The sequence below is a fragment of the Paralichthys olivaceus genome, chromosome 6 (assembly GCF_024713975.1).
Source record: "Paralichthys olivaceus isolate ysfri-2021 chromosome 6, ASM2471397v2, whole genome shotgun sequence".
NCBI classification, from domain to species: domain Eukaryota; kingdom Metazoa; phylum Chordata; class Actinopteri; order Pleuronectiformes; family Paralichthyidae; genus Paralichthys; species Paralichthys olivaceus.
Window position 1 is genome coordinate 10,610,058 of NC_091098.1, and position 16,131 is coordinate 10,626,188.

At 39.9% G+C, this 16,131-nt stretch overlaps 1 protein-coding gene across 1 annotated transcript in view; it reads left to right on the forward strand.

Annotated features, from left to right (window-relative positions):
* Positions 1 to 4,833: 4,833 nt before the first annotated feature.
* Positions 4,834 to 16,131, forward strand: part of sema3b (sema domain, immunoglobulin domain (Ig), short basic domain, secreted, (semaphorin) 3B) — a 75,110-nt gene continuing 63,812 nt past the window's right edge. Inside the window, exon 1 of the mRNA XM_020089248.2 lies at positions 4,834 to 5,385. The gene's annotated coding sequence lies outside the window, so the exon portion shown is untranslated. The remainder of the gene's footprint in view (positions 5,386 to 16,131) is intronic.

The following is a 16,131-nucleotide window of genomic DNA, read 5'->3' on the forward strand; positions in this document are numbered from 1 at the left end:
TTGTAGAGAGCCATGTGTACTTTTGTGTTCATGCCTGCGGGTTTGTGTGTTTCTGCTCTCTTGTGTGTGTGTGTGTGTGTGTGTGTGTGTGTGTGTGTGCGTGTGTGTGTGTATGTGTGCGTGTGTGTGTCTTAAGCCAGACATTTACATTGACAATAGCCTGTTGAGACCTGGGAGGAGACTGGCTTCGTTAAAAGAGGCCTTGAACAAACAGAGAATAGAGACGGAAGGACAGAGGAGGGAAGGGAGTGAGAGAGGGATGGAGGCAGGGGGGAGTGGCTGGTGGGATGTAGGAGAAAGGAAGGGAGAAGCAAAATGTGTGAATGAAAGAAATATGGATGTATAGAGTCATGGGGATTATGGAAGAGAATAAAATAGGCCTCTCATGTTGGGGTGTATGGATGTAAAAATAGAGGGAACTAGAGGTTGATGAAAGAGAGGATAAATGAAGCAAAGACTAATTGGAGGCAGAGAGGAAGAGAAAGGGATTAAAGAGGCAGTGAAGGAGGGAGGGAGGGAGGAGAGGCATGAAGGGGTGAAATAAACTCAGAATAAACTAAGTGATTAAAGATGGAGGGATGGATGGAGCATAGAGGGGGGAGACAAGAGAAGGTCGGAGTGAAGAGAAGACCTGGACCGGCCGGTTGGATCGATAATGGAGGGATTTAAAGGGAAGATGTTATTTTAGATGAAAGAAGAAGAAATAAAAAGGAAAACCACAGGCTGCTATGAATAAAGGTTAACTGTGTCGGAAGATGGAGGCAACAGGGTCAAGTGTGTGTGTGTGTGTGTGTTTGAGACAGAAACACAAAGAGAGAGAGAGATTTTGCTTTGCCTCACACTCGCCTCCCTGTTTCTGTGTGACTGAAAATGTGTGAGTGAGCGGGGGTGTGGCTGGTGTGTGTATGAGGGTGTAGCTGGTGTAGCAGGAGTCATAAATCAATAACTGATAAATAAATAATGAGCCACAAAAATTTCAAAAGGAACCAACAAAAACAAATGATTCAAGCTGCAAGAGCGGGTGGGCACTGCAGTGTGCACGTTTGTTGTGGGTTGGATTTGTGTGTGTGTTGGCATGAAATCTTTCACACTTTATGTCATCAGGTTGTGGTCCAGGCTTGTCAGACGTTGTGTACTGAGTATTACCTGCACTAAAGAAAGAGAGAGACAGAAGTAAGGAAGGCATGTCTGGGGAAAAAACAGCAGACCACCAAAATGATGGAAATCATGTTGTTGGAGATCTGAAGGTGGAGAGATTCTTAAAAGATGCTATTAATTAGTAAGATCTGCTTTATCATCTATTTAGTGTAATTCTGTCCATCTGCTTAATTATTTAATGATGATAAAATGGGATGGGGATGTTTTTCCAGTCCAAACAGAAGATAACTTTTGGTCAAACTAATGAGGATGAATTCCAGAAAATGAGGAGGAAAAAAACAAATGGCAAGGAAATGGGAAATGTGACTTTATCGTTGAGTTACACAAAATATGCCAGAAATAGATTGTATTCTATCATGTTTTATCCCATCGACTACCATTGACACATTCTATACTTGTGCTGACTTTCTCATGGGGCTGCACAATAAACTGATAACAATAATTTATAGCAATAAAACAAAAGTTCAATATGTATTAATATATTGCTAGTGCATTTTTATATATACTTTTCTATCAGTTTGTCTTTCTCTGTCCATAAAGAAGAGTTTAAAAGCACAACCTTCACTCTGGAGCAAAATTTAGTCTTTAATATTGTAATTATTAACAATTTAACAAATTTGTGGTAGTTCTTAACATTGACTGATACAAATATTTTGACCACACAGCCCTACATGTTTTCCTGTCTCCTATGCAGTCATTTTCTGTCAGCCATATCAGCACAATGTGAAAATCACGTCACAGTAGCATGTATGCTTACACAGCTGTAATTTCATATATGATACAAATGTTATGCAATTATATATGAGTTCTGCAGCAATAAGAAATGCCATATACACTGTAAGTCATCTTTGGCAAAATGAGTCGAAGCACATGGGTGGCATAGAAAGTAAAATGGTAATGGACCAGCGAATAGTATGCATTCCATAATTAAGGTTTTTTAATACAAAGGGTATTTTGGTATGCTTAACTGAGAATAACACACCTCCAGTGCACAGTGTAGAAGTACAAAAACTGCTTCAACCGTCCTTGTCAGACAATGATGATGCATTTTCACAGCTGGATGAAAAGTGATTACAGCAGAAAGAGATGATCATCAGCATCTAACAGAGGGCACATCTGTTGATGCTACATCATTGTAATGTTTAATTTTCATTTCTTTCCTGTGGTCTCACCTTATTCTACTCTACTTTGCTTGTTTTAGTTTATTGTACACTCTGTTAACAGGGAGACACACACAGCAGCAGATTGTCTGTTGTCTACACTCACACACACACACACACACACACACACACACACACACACACACACACACACACACACACACGGTTCTTCTCCTAGTCTGGAGTCTCCTAGGACCTACCGTGTGTGTATATGTGTGTGTGATAATGAAAGCTGCTGACTGGCAGTTGTGATTGGCTACCTCTGAAGCCTCTAGAGACAGCTGACTGGATGGTGCCAGTGAGACGCCAGACAGGCGGCACACGCACAATGTGTTCGTGTGTGTAGGTGTGTGTGTGTGCGTGTGTGTTCTGTAAGCAAGTGTGTTTTCATGCTTTTGTGTACAAATGTACCTTCACCAGGTGTGTGTGTGTCTGTGTGTTGTGTCTGTATGTCTGTGTGTGTGTGTGTGACTGATACCATGCCCCACCCTGCTGTCTGGGACCCGATCATAAATACAATAAATTAGTCTCATGAAGTGTAGGTTTTCAACCTTGTGCTCTGTACTATCTGTCTTCAGTCTGTCTGTCTCTCTCATTCATTTACCATTGTAGGAATATAATTCTATTGCTTTGCAGTGTTGATGTCATATAAGTAAATCATTAATATATGTTTAGGTACTTTGAAATATAGACTCAGACATGGCCAAACAACATGGCTTTGATGCAGGGTTACTGGATAATGAGCTGTATATTCAGGGAATTCTGCTGTTTAGCACCTTATTCAAAGGTTTTATTCTGCTTTAGTGAAGCTTCTTAGTATAGTTGTGTGTTAAATGCAGTGCTAATGGAAACACCATTGGCATTTGTGAGGTAGCAGTACATTTGTGAATTTATGATTCACGTAGCATAAGGCGAAGTGACCTGTACCTTCACAATGGCTGTCACAAATCTACCAACCAACCCTACGACCTATGAGTGGACAGATAGTCAGAGACAAAACATTTGTCTTCCACCATCAGCTTTATTTAACCTTCCTTTTCAATAGCGGTTGATGGTACAAATCATTGACTGTATTGACACATAGCAGCTGATGAAGCCAAATCATCTTGATCATCCCCTGGTGGCTGGCTGCAGTATTTGTCATAAACCATTAAACTCCTTTAATAGTGGATGGGACATGGACCAAACCAAAAAGCTACAGTACAATTTAAATACATTTTGTTCAAAGATGTCATGCAAGCTTAATTCATTGTTTGAAGCTATAAAAGAGGTTGAAACATTATGATTGACAGCTGAGACCGATTTGCAATTGGTCTAGCGATCGGATATCGGCTATCTGTCTTTAAATTAACTGAATGCACCTTGTCATATTAGTGACTAAGCCAACCAGGGGTGAACTGGGACAAGAATTCAGGGGAATTTGAAACACAGTCACCCTTTTCATGCTTAGCACTAGTACTCTGTAGGCTAACCCTATTTGTTTATGTAACGGTTACCAGACTCCTTAGAAATTAGGCCAGCAGGGAGGAGATTTATCCAAATTACAAAATACATAGGTTTAGGAGTTATTTTATCAGAAGCGGGTACACGGCTGCTACAAAGATTTTGATTCCAGTGTGCAGCCCGCCGCTAAAGCTAACAAGCTAACACGTTTGCTAACTGATAGGAAGCAAGCCCTTTAGCAGGGACAGTTTTATTTTCTTCCACAAGTATTTGTGTTAATCAGTAAAATAATGTGATACAGTAAACAAAATGTCAAGGATGCAAAACAGAACAATAGCCTATTTAAAAGACCTGAGCTTTCCAAAAAAAGGAAGATTTTTAGTTTGGGAAATTGATAAACAACCAGTAAAACTAGTATATTTAATGCTGCGATGAATAATAATAATAATCAATTAAAATCCAATGCCTGGATTAATTGCAATTTAGTCATATATTTTTATATAAATACACACACAACTCTGGTCAGTACTGCTGACTATATCTCTTCAATATCTTTCAATAATACAGGTAACAGATCTGGACATGGTTATTTTTATGTATTATTTATGTTCAACTCCGTCCATAAAATAGACGGATCAACACCTTACATGTTGATCAATGAACTCATGTTGACATTTATAGAATTTGTGAAGTTTGTGAAGGAACTTCAAACTGGAGTGTTAAGTGCACCCTTATCCCAGTCTTACTCTGATCCTTATCAAGGCTAGATCAACCAAAACATGTGCTGGGTCACTTGGAGACACACACGCACACACACGCACACACACACACACACGCACGCACACACACACACACACACACACACACACACACACACACACACACACACACACTCACACACTCACACACAGCACTAAACCTTTGAGGATAAAGCACGCTGAATCATAATAGCAGGAGAAAGACACTGTGGCTGGGTGACAAACCCAAGGGAGTGACTTTACCTCTGGACTGTGGCAGAGGGAGTGGCGGAGAAAGAGAGAGGGGGGTGTGAGTGTGTGTGTGTGTGTATGACAGAGGGTGCTCTGCTTTAATGCTGAGCAGTGAAAGAGTGTGTCAAAGAAAACAAGCCAAAAGACAGAGCAGAAAAGTTGTCCTCATAGAAAGAGGCACAGGGAGAAAAGAAAGAGGACGAGAAAGAGAGAGATAAAGAGGAGAGTTGGCTGAAAGCAGCTTCTGTCTTCCGTCCCACCCACTGACTGTCTTCTCCTCCTCTCTGCCCGGCCGAGAGGGAGAAAAAAAAGAGAAAAGGAGCGCAGTGAGAAAGACAGAGAGGGAGCTCAACCACGCTTGCTCCTTTAGCGCAGGACTCAGGAATTCCGGGACCTTTGGAGTTGTGTGCTCACACACACACACACACACACACACATGCTGGTTTTCTTGTGGTGATACAAATCTCAACGGGACTCAGAGAGGGAGTATAAGAAAGAGAGACAGAGAGAACACTTGAGAATAGCCCTTTCCAGCCCTTGTCCTGTGGACTATTTGACCATGATGGCACCTGCCAAGGGAAAAGTGACTCGGAGGTACTGAGGACTCAAACAGGCAGAGGACGCTGCTGATGGAGGTGAGATTTTGATTCACTGACATAATCCCTGAAGCTCCAGCATCTCTTCTTGTGTCTTTTCTTTCAGGATCATTGTCAATATTACCACTTTTACCTGAAGAGGTTTTAATTTAATAAGTAACTGATGGAGGAAGTTGTGTGTTCGACTGTGGGTCAAGTGTGAAATGCGTATGCTATGTTTGTAACTGTGGGATGATTTCAGTTTTGAATGCTGGGAAATTACCTTGTGTAGATGTTTGTGTTGGAATGGATTATGCACTTCTGAGTGTGTGCGTCAACTCCGCTGTAACTGTGGTTCCATATCTGTGTTGATCATTAGGGTGACTTCCCTGAGCAACAATGCTGAACGGAGCATGAGTGGACTTTTTATTTTTACAGAAACTACAAGTGAGAACAGTTTCTGGGTTTGGTTTGTTTAATTGGATTTGATCAGTGGGTGATTCATCAAAGTATAGAACAGGAGAGGAGAATGAGTTGGCAGGCATTTGGGAGAGTGTGTGTGTCTTGGATGTTTTATTTCCTGATGGTCCACCAGTGGAAGGTATGAATTATTATTGCTTTTGCAGAGATTCTGTCTTTTTCAGTTGGTAATGAGATGTAATGCTGAACTTATATTTTCGTTTAGCTCAGAGCCAATATGGATATTTTGGGGCCGATATCCATAATAGGGAGTTATACAATTCTGATGCAGATTTATCGATAGATATAGATCAATTTTAAATCATTTGAAAATGACTAAGTTGTCATTATCAAACCTTTATGACAAGGAAATGGAATTGAGACTTGTTATTTTACAGTGTAACCATAAACTTTATTATAAATTACTATAAATTTAGAGAAAATAAAAATACAATCAAATATATAGAACATGAATTAAGAAAATCAGTCACATTATTTATGCATTGTTTCATCAGACAGATAATAGTTTCCATAAACATAAACAATGATGTCTGTGAAAGGTTCATATTGGCTGATTTTAGGGGCAAATATTGGTCAGGCTCTGAAGCTTATATTCAAGAAATGGATCCTTGTTCTGCAACAATAAATTTGAATGTGAACTTAAACTTGACTTTAAAATCAGTGGTGAATAAAGAAAGCACTGGACATACAGAAGATTTCAAGTTTTTGGTCCTTTTACACCTGCAGCTATTGTGTGCTTCATCCACTCCTTCATCCTGCCACACTCTGCCACTTTTGTTCTCTAATCTCATTTACTTCTGCCTTTTCTGCGGGTTTTTCGACTAATGACAGAGGCTTATCCCGTGCCACTCTGCCTCAGTATCATCCTCTTTCCCTCCCTTCTTTTTTCTCGTTCTCATCCTCTTTCTGACTGTTCATCTGCCTTCATGAAGCTTTGAGGCTCTCTCCTCTTTCTCATTATCACGCAGAGTTTCAGTATCTTCCTTATGACCAGTATGTTTTGTGCAGAAGTGGCTGTGTAATTGTGTTTTCAAGCTCACAGGTGTGCGTTTTGTCTGTCATCTCATCTTTTCAGTCGTGTAATCCCAGGTTTCACAGGTCTTAATAGGACCCCCACCCAGAACCCAACTTAACCTGCACACTGACCCTTCCATTACCATTCCGTTGAACCTATACATTAACTCTTGGTTTACCTTTGCAGGGAGGGTGCAGTGGTAGCTTATACAAGGTGTTACATGTTACAAATTGCAGAGTTTTACACACACGTCTTGGTCTGTCATCTTGGTCATATCTTATGTGATAAGCATAGAGGTTAGTGTTGGCTTGAGGACATGTATGATGTACATTAACTTTTTCACTTGTTAGTATAGTTCCTTAACAAGCTTTCTCTTACCTCAATTTCAGTTAACTTTAATTTGATGTCTACATAACAAAAAAGAACACAGCTCTTTGTTACATCCAGTGGGACCTTTTGGTGAAGGCAATATTTATGTAAACAAAAATGTGCTGTATTTTCCTCACACATTGTCAGCAGACAGTGAGAGTGGTATTAACCATCGACTGTACTTAAAGATGGATGGGGTCGATATATGTGTTTGATCAATCCTCAATCTTAGTTGTTAATCATGACATTTCAATCTGTTTTTACAGCATCTAATTGAAAATAAAAGTGAACACTTGAACATTCATCAGTGTGATTAGAACTACTGAAAATGACAAAAACATCTTTGATAGAAATTTATTTAAGACGTACTTTGACTTTTTAATTTGGGTCCATTTTCTATCCACTAACATGGAGGAGGCAGGGTTTATGACCGATGTTGCAGGCAGCCTCTGGGAGGTGTTTGAGACATTTTGGCACATTCATCTTTATATTCAGTTAAAGGTAAAAAGGTACTTTGACTTACAGCTTTGGTATACAGGTTATCAAATTAGGTAGAGGTATCCAAAATCAGGAAGTTAATACAAATGTGCAAATCAGAACATACACAAACAATAATAATTATGCACAGAAATTACTCCGAAATAAATGTAAAAGCCACCAAGATCTAAATGAAAGGTAGTTTTCATTATGAGCTGTAGTAAGATTGTAGTTTTGATTTTAAAAAAATCGATTTCCTGTTCATTTTTTCAAGATGAGGCAATCTGTCTTTGTTCTTGGATGTTTTTGAGTATCTGTCTGTCGTTCTTTGCATTGTTTGTTCAGTCATTGTGGTTATTGCCACTCACGTAAAATACCTTTCTTTTAAAACACATCACTTCCTGTGAGTCAGTTTCCTCGGGACATATACAGGCGGAACGTGTAGAAAGGCACAGATAAAGCAGCTTTCACCACCTGCAGAGTCGCAGCTAGTAGTCTCCTCCGTGTTTAATCATTTTACAGCAGAGATCAGCAAAGTGAACGTTTATTTAACACAACAGCTCCTGTGGGCTCAAGGTGGGTTTGTTGATTACCTGGTGATGAATCGCCCACTGAGGTAACTTTATGGTTAAGGTGACTACACACTGATCCACTGCCACACCTAAAAAACCCATTAACCCGCATTTCAACCCTTCCTCTGGGAAAACCCATTAACCTTCCTTTTAACCCTTTCTGCTGCCTGAAACATACTGTCAACATCAGCAGAGAATAGTGAACACGAGTGTAAAACAAACGCCACGATTTAGTATTTATTGCTTAAAGTGTCCATGTAAATAAATTAATCTTATTAAATAAATACATTTTCTTAGTACATACTACCAGTGCTGGTCTATTAGTTCTTTAATGGTTTATTTGTAGAAACATGGGAGGAAGACCCTAAAAATGCTACAGAGAGCTGATGAGTCCAGGTGAAGAGTGAGAGATGGACAGAAAAAGAAAATGAGAGGGAGACTGGGCAGCGACATCAGTTTTCCTTTGTTTGAAATATTTAATGAGTGTGTGCTCTCTTGAAATATTGACTTTTTTCACATATAGCCAGCGGGGACAGTCGGGAGCGTAGGTTGTTCTCTCGTTCAAATAAAAAGCAAAAGGCTGTTAACATCAAACTTTCATCATTTTATTTTATTTATGGATTTTTTTTGGTTTTATTTTTTCTTCAATCCTACGATTAAAAGGAAAAAAAACAAACAAAGCAAAACATGACACTTGCCCTTGATTTGGAAGTCATGACTAATGAGGGGTGTGTTATCTGTGTGTTCATTGTGTGCACTGTGTGTTTGAGAGAGACGGTTTGTGTGACGCCGAAGAATGTGAGACCAACACATGGAACCATGTGTCTTGATACAAGTGTGTGTATGTGTGCAGCTTTGAATATATGTACACATATGTCTGCAAAATCTGCTCTTTTCAAGTTCACATGATGGGTATTAAAGGTAAGATTGATTGTAAACTGAATTCACAGGTTTCCAAAGACTACACTTTATGCTGAAAGGTTACATTTGTTTTTTCGCTCTGATATGATGCTTTCACAAAAGTATATTTCCTGCTACATTAAACTCTTAATCTGCATTTTACACAGTATGCTGCGAATAATCTGTAGTATTTCAAAAATAAATACAATAAATAAAGTACAGAATATTTTTATACATTGATCACTAGTTTCTCTATTTAAATTCTTATAACACTGTGTGTCAACGGTTTATCTGCAGTTGGAAGTTCTCACATTCTCACACTTCATTATTCTACTCATTCAGTAAAACATGTGCATGATAACCAACAGCAGTAATTTGGAGCATTTAAAGGACATGGGATAAGGCAGAAGATAATAGATCTCATGGTTGGAAGGTGTCATTTGATATGTGTAGATAAGCTGAACACATGGATGGTTGGATAACAAAGGGGCTGAACCTGAGGTCAGTGAAGATCATTTCCCTAATTCATTCATGTGTTAAAAGGGTAGACGGAGGATGTCAGGTATTGTCATGTAGATAAATGTGTAGATTAGAGATGTTCCAGCTCATCCTTTCAAGGTGACTTTCTTAACACAACAACAAAGAAAATGGAGCGGGGACACATATATACATCAGGATGGCAGGTTTCTTCGGTTAAGATATTGATTTATAGTAACTCAGCAAAGTGATACATACAGGCAGAGGGCAAGAAATACACAGAGGAATATGTCTTCCTCACCTGGTAAAGTAAAGACATTTGATCCTGATATGCAGGACAAAGGAAAAGACCAATATTCTGCTGTCATGAATTAATCAACAGCAGACGAAAAGATATTTATATTGAGCCCAGGTGTTAACTGTCAAACAGCAGCTGCAGGTGTTAAAAGTATAGACAGAAAGAAGTTGTGATCCAAAAAGTTGCAAAGAAGTGATATTTTACCAACTTAGGCAGAAACATTTTAAATAAAAATAAAAAAGACAAAATCAGCAGAAAATATCACAAACTGGCCACATGAGTCAATATAAAACACAACCCATCATTTAAAAATGTTTGTTACATTAAATTATTTATATAATATATATACTATTATACTATATACAATATACTATCAAGTTAGCTAATGGTTATGTAAATACAGAAAGAAAATCCTCATCAAATATTTTGAATGGCATGTTGAAAACTATTCATTATGAATTGGTAAAGAATCTTTGTTGCCAGATTTTAAGGTATCCTCCCTTTTAATTTTCTGGACTCCCATTACTTGCTACTGTGCACAGTCCCTATCACGCTCCTGCCTGCTCTCTGCTGTGAATCCATAATTGTTCTGTAAGTCATTCTAAACCCCCAGGGGCCAGGTTTTAATGGTGTAATGTGTCAAGATAAGCCTGAGAAAATGATAATGATCATGTATATTCTAAAAGGCTCTTATCAGATGATCATATTTCTCACTTTCCAACTTTCCTCCCTCCTTTCGTCTTGTACTACAAAACAGGAACAACTGTGCATCGGGAAGAAAAACAAGATGATTTGTTGGATGTAGTTTGTGTTGTGATTTCTTTTGGCACGTGACGAAACCACAGTCCCTGTTTGACTTGGACCAGAGTCATGCTCCTCTTCATTCCATGTGTTTACACCGACTGCCGACACCACACACACACGCGCACACACACACACACAGCATAATACATCAAATCTGAATCTTTTCACGTCTTGCTCTTGTTTTGGTTTAGTTTACACATTTTATAAGTAGCTAAATTCATCAAGCTGCTTTCAGACATTGAACTTTGGAGATCCCCCACAGTTTCTGTGAAGGAGGTTTACGCATGAACGCAAATGCAATAGTAAGAGCCTCTGGACTTTCTGCAGACTTTTTCCGCCTGACCCCCCATTAGAAAGTCTGCAGAAGGTCAACAGAACTTGATGTGAGAACACGGTAGCAGAACCCTCGCTTGAATCTCCTTGAGCCAGTGGGGTTAATACGCATTAATACAGAATGAATATGTTACATCCTGTCTCTGCCTGCTGCACAACCCCTCACCTGAATCCTCCAGATTATTTATCGCTGTTTTGAACACGTCTGAGCAGAGAACCTCCTGCTGCGTTGTCCAAGTGTGAAAGGAGAAGTGTTTCTGCAGGACGTCTCAAAACGGCTTCAATAACTGAATTTGTTTAGCAGCTGAAACTCAAGATTTGGTTGTACAGAAGATAATTTGACTTAACATGTTTTGTACATGGAAATCATATGTAGTATCTCTTTTATTAGAGATTCAATATTTTATCTGCATATTTTACATAGACTGTTGGCCGATGGACAGCAACATGTCAAACCATCATCAAAAAGAAACTGGACCCTAACTCGGTTCAGTTTCAACAACTGCTCATTACTCATTACAGTTTTGAAATGCTGCAAAATATGAGTACTATTTAGATTTCCCTTGGTGGATGTACTTTTATATAATTAAACGATGTATTACAGGAAGTCATTTTGCCAAACAAGGTGCTAAAGCTTTCTACAACACTGTCTTTGTGCTGACATTTTACCCTCCCCTCCTTCCAGCGCCCTGGCCTTCACTTCCCCCCTCTTGCACACATCCACACACACACTTGCACACACACTTGCACACACACTCCCTGTCCTTCCTAATTTCTGCTTTCTTCCTTGAATGCTCGGGTCTATCTATCGCTGTTGCAGAACAGCTTCTCCTTTGCCAGACTGACCTGTAATTGCACTCTGGATTTGTGTAGGTGTGTGTGAGTGTGTGTTAGAGTGTGTGAGTTTGGACTGTCTCGTCCTATCACCTTGAGAAGTCATGCAGTGTTCAAGGTGATGTGAAATTAGGAGGCTTTACACAGGAAGATAACGAGATTCTCACCATCTCTGACAGACACACACGCACGCACGCACACACACACACATATATGAATAATTGCACTTATACAACAAGCTTTAATAGTTTCAGAAACTGCCTTTGCCTCACACACACACGCACACACACACGCACACACACACACACACACACACACACACACGTCCCAGAGGAGTGCTCGAGGGGCTTACGCAGGGGATTTTGCTGTTCTGCAGTGTGCCTGTCAGATAAGAAAGGAGACGCAGGCCTGCCTGGTGACACGCTACTGAGCTTCCTCTGCTTCCCCTTCCCTATTTAACCTGTCACTTAACCACCTGCCGTCCTTCGCTGCCACTGGTGATGACACACAAACACACACACACACACACACACACACACAGGGAGGGTCACGTATCTCATTTGGTAAACTCTTAACCATACACACACAGACAAACACACCCTGAGATTTTTCCGCTGAGTTTCTGTTGAGTTCCCTCAGCCCTCTTTATGTGTCAGCCTGGCTTGGCTGGGACTGACCTGCTGTTATGAGGAAGCCACTGGAGAGTATCCACCTGAATCATGTGTTAACAGTCCTGATGTAATATTTGATTTAAAGCGATTGGTATTTTGAGGCAAAACACTATGGTCTTCTTTCTTTCTTTTGTTATTGCTTTCTCCTTTTTTTCTTTTTTCTTTTTTCTGTTACCTTAACAATTTCCAACTCCTCCATATCTCCCCTCCTTTTACCCAATCATTTCCTCGGCCTGGCCCTTCTCCTTTCCTCCTCCATCCTTCCCTTCTAATCGTCTCATTTCCTTTACTCTTTTTCCTCTGTCCCTCCTCCTTTTCCCTTTCCTCTCACCACCTGTAATCTGCTTACCGCTGTTCTGCAGCTGCTCACGATCACAGATGGAAAAAAGTGAAAGAGAGCGAGAGGGAAATCATTTTGCAAAGGTCGGTTTTTCACCAGTGCTGCAGGTTTCCAGTATTTTTTTCCTCACCAACACTCTTATTGATTTGACCAGGGCTGACTCGGTGATGCCAATAGAAATTTGGTGCAGTAATGATGAATCTGGTCCATGGACGAGCTGCCTGGTTTGAAAATGGCGTCTTGCCAGCACCTACAGCCTCTCACCATCCTCTGTACATCCACTCCTGCTTAATTCTGCAGCACAGCTGCCGTCAGCCAGCAGCCCTTCCTTTCTCTTTGTTTTTCACTGCTTAAGTTACGACCAGAAAGTCCCAGACTCAACCCCAGTTTACATTTTAGCAATCAGAGATGTTATGGTGTTTCATGAGGATTGTAATGGCAAGTGACAAAAAGGGTGAATATTTTTGTTGATATTTCTGCTTTGCTGGACACTTAGCAGAGAGAAGGAAAGAAAACTGACTGGGAATATCCTACATCTCAAAATGATAATTACTGTCACCATCAAGTCCTCTCTGTTTTGTTTAATTACACAATTGGCGATAGAAAATTATGTATGGTATGCGTGTATGTAAAAAAAAGCCAAAGGTGATATCTTAAGACTGCACATTTTGTCCCATAACAGATCAACAGCAATGATAAGCCAGTAAATCTCAACACTTTTACAGCAAATTGTAAATGCTGTATATAATGTGTATATATTTATATAGGCTGGCCTGACCATTGGGAGAAATAAAGTGCTTGCATCTTTAACAAAAGACTCTGACTTTTGGAATGCAGGCCCCACAATGCCTTGCTCTTATTAAACTCATAATGAATTTGATTATCAAAATAGTTGTTTATGTTTAATATGTAATTAAAAATGCAAACTACTTCCATGCTTTATTTTGACAATTTTTGAATACCAATGGTTGTTTTTAGACAAGGGGAGACACAACTAGGCGATTATTGCTGACGATTTAGCTGTGCAGTGCAGTGCAAATTAAATGAACTGTTTGTAATGTTCCTCTCATATATATGAAACATATATTCATCTAGATCTTTTAATCATTTACACACTTTACCAGTAAAAAGGTTTGTGTATGGCATAGTGTCCCCATCAATTCAAGAAATCATGTGTCAGCCAATTAGAACTTAGTAGTGCCCCATATTATCTCTCTCTCTCTCTCTATATATATATATATATATATATATATATATATAAACTTCCTCTGATTGGTCAAGATTTGTCAAAATTCCACAACTGCCATCTTCATATACTGACGTTCAGTTTTTTGGAGCTAAAGATAAAAGTCTTCGGGGCTACAGCTATGGATGGTCAGGTGATGCTTACTCTAACGGCTCTTACATTTCCCTCTGCCAGCACTAACCATCTATGGAACCTTCATATGTTTTGTTGTTTTTTTTACAGTTTTTTCATTTCCATTTGTACAATATGTTCAATCCTGTCAATATTACCAGTTGTCCCCCATCATCCTTCCACCCTCCCAGTGAAAACCCTCTTGCCGACGCCCTTGGCCTCTCCTGTCTCCACCAGTTACCCCCACCACCACCTCCACCACCCTCTTTACCGTCACCATCCCCCAGCCTCTTGGCAGCTCCTCCAGGCAGGCTAATTGACTCAGTCCCAGGAGGTGGGGGATCATGCCACATTTCTAATTTGGCTTCCCCTCCTCCAGATAGAAGCTACATCCCTCCATCTTTCAACCCCCCCCCCCCCCCTCATCCCCTTGGTCTCTACCAATCTACCTCCAAATTCATTTTTTTTGTTAAATCTCCTTTTTTTACAGTTACTGTACTACCGAGCAGCATTTTCAAGTGCATAAAAAACATGTATTACTTTTGTTCGTCTGCTTCTCTGTATCTTTCCTCGATATCTTCCTTTCTTTTCTTTGTCTAGCTGGGTGATACCATGACTGCCAACCCCAAATACAGACATTACAGGCAACTGAATACATGAAAGGACAGATACGCACAACACTCACAGAGCACAGCACCCCGCCTCTGCTCACCATGGGGTTCACCTTCAGAGAGCCTCCATCTCCACAAACCGCACCTGGGGACTACAGTGGGTGTGTCTCCATGTGTGTGGGTGTGAGTATGAACCGAGCTTCATCCAAATAACAAGCAGGCAGATGGAGAACAAAGACATTTTGTTATTGATTGTATCACACTTTAGAATCAAGAGAAATAATCAAAAAAGTCTCCTTTTCTTTCCAGGTTAGGAATTTGAAATCTTGTGCACTTTGTGAACGTTTAGACACATCTAGTGATTGTGCTTTACTGCTTTGGTGTGAAAGTGTTTTTATTGTTTGAATGCATCAACACTCAGAAGAACTTAGCTTCTCTGAAAATATCCAGAACCAGTGTTTCTGACACTTTCCAGAGTTTCTCTTCACATTGGAAGAACGCAGGTGGAGATTGTCCGGATCGGACATGTTCACATCAAGAAGAAAATGTCCAGAGATTCAGACTTTTTCTTCCCGAGGTTTTTTTTCCCGATTTGGTGCCAATTGCGTGTTACAATTGCCATTAACACACCCACATTTAGGAGGCTGGCAGTCAAGATTTCAAGAAAATGTCTGGAACAACTGACATTTGCATTCTCGCATACAGCCCCTCTCTCTGTGTGTGTGTTTGCACCTTTTTTATTTTAAAGAGTATCAATTTAAGGAGCTGTGTGTTATATCTCATAACAGTGAGGTGAAAAAGTCCTCAGGAGCATGGACCTGTGGAGAGTTTTTATGGCACATTGACTGAAATTAAACAAATACAGTCATGCACGCTGTATCTACACACAGCAACACAGCAATCTGGGATCCTGACAGGTTCTGTGCAGGAAGCATGTTTGGTATGTGGCAGTAGCTGTGGCCATTAGTGAAATGGCATTTTCAGATGGACAGATAAGATATTTTTGCTTGAGCCTGCAGGACACGTAGAGAGCTGTTACCTACAGTACAGTATGTGGAAATACTTCAGAACTGCTCTTTGTTTTTGTAGGGGAGTGGAAAATACAATTCTAATCCTGAATAAAAACTTAAATGCTTCCTGTCTCTGCTAGACTCAGAAAAACGGATTCAAGCTTTTATGTCCAATAGACCAGACTACTGTAATGCACATGTGCTGGATTGACAAAGCAGGTATCAAATAAACTCCAAATAACTCCAGCTTATCCAGAA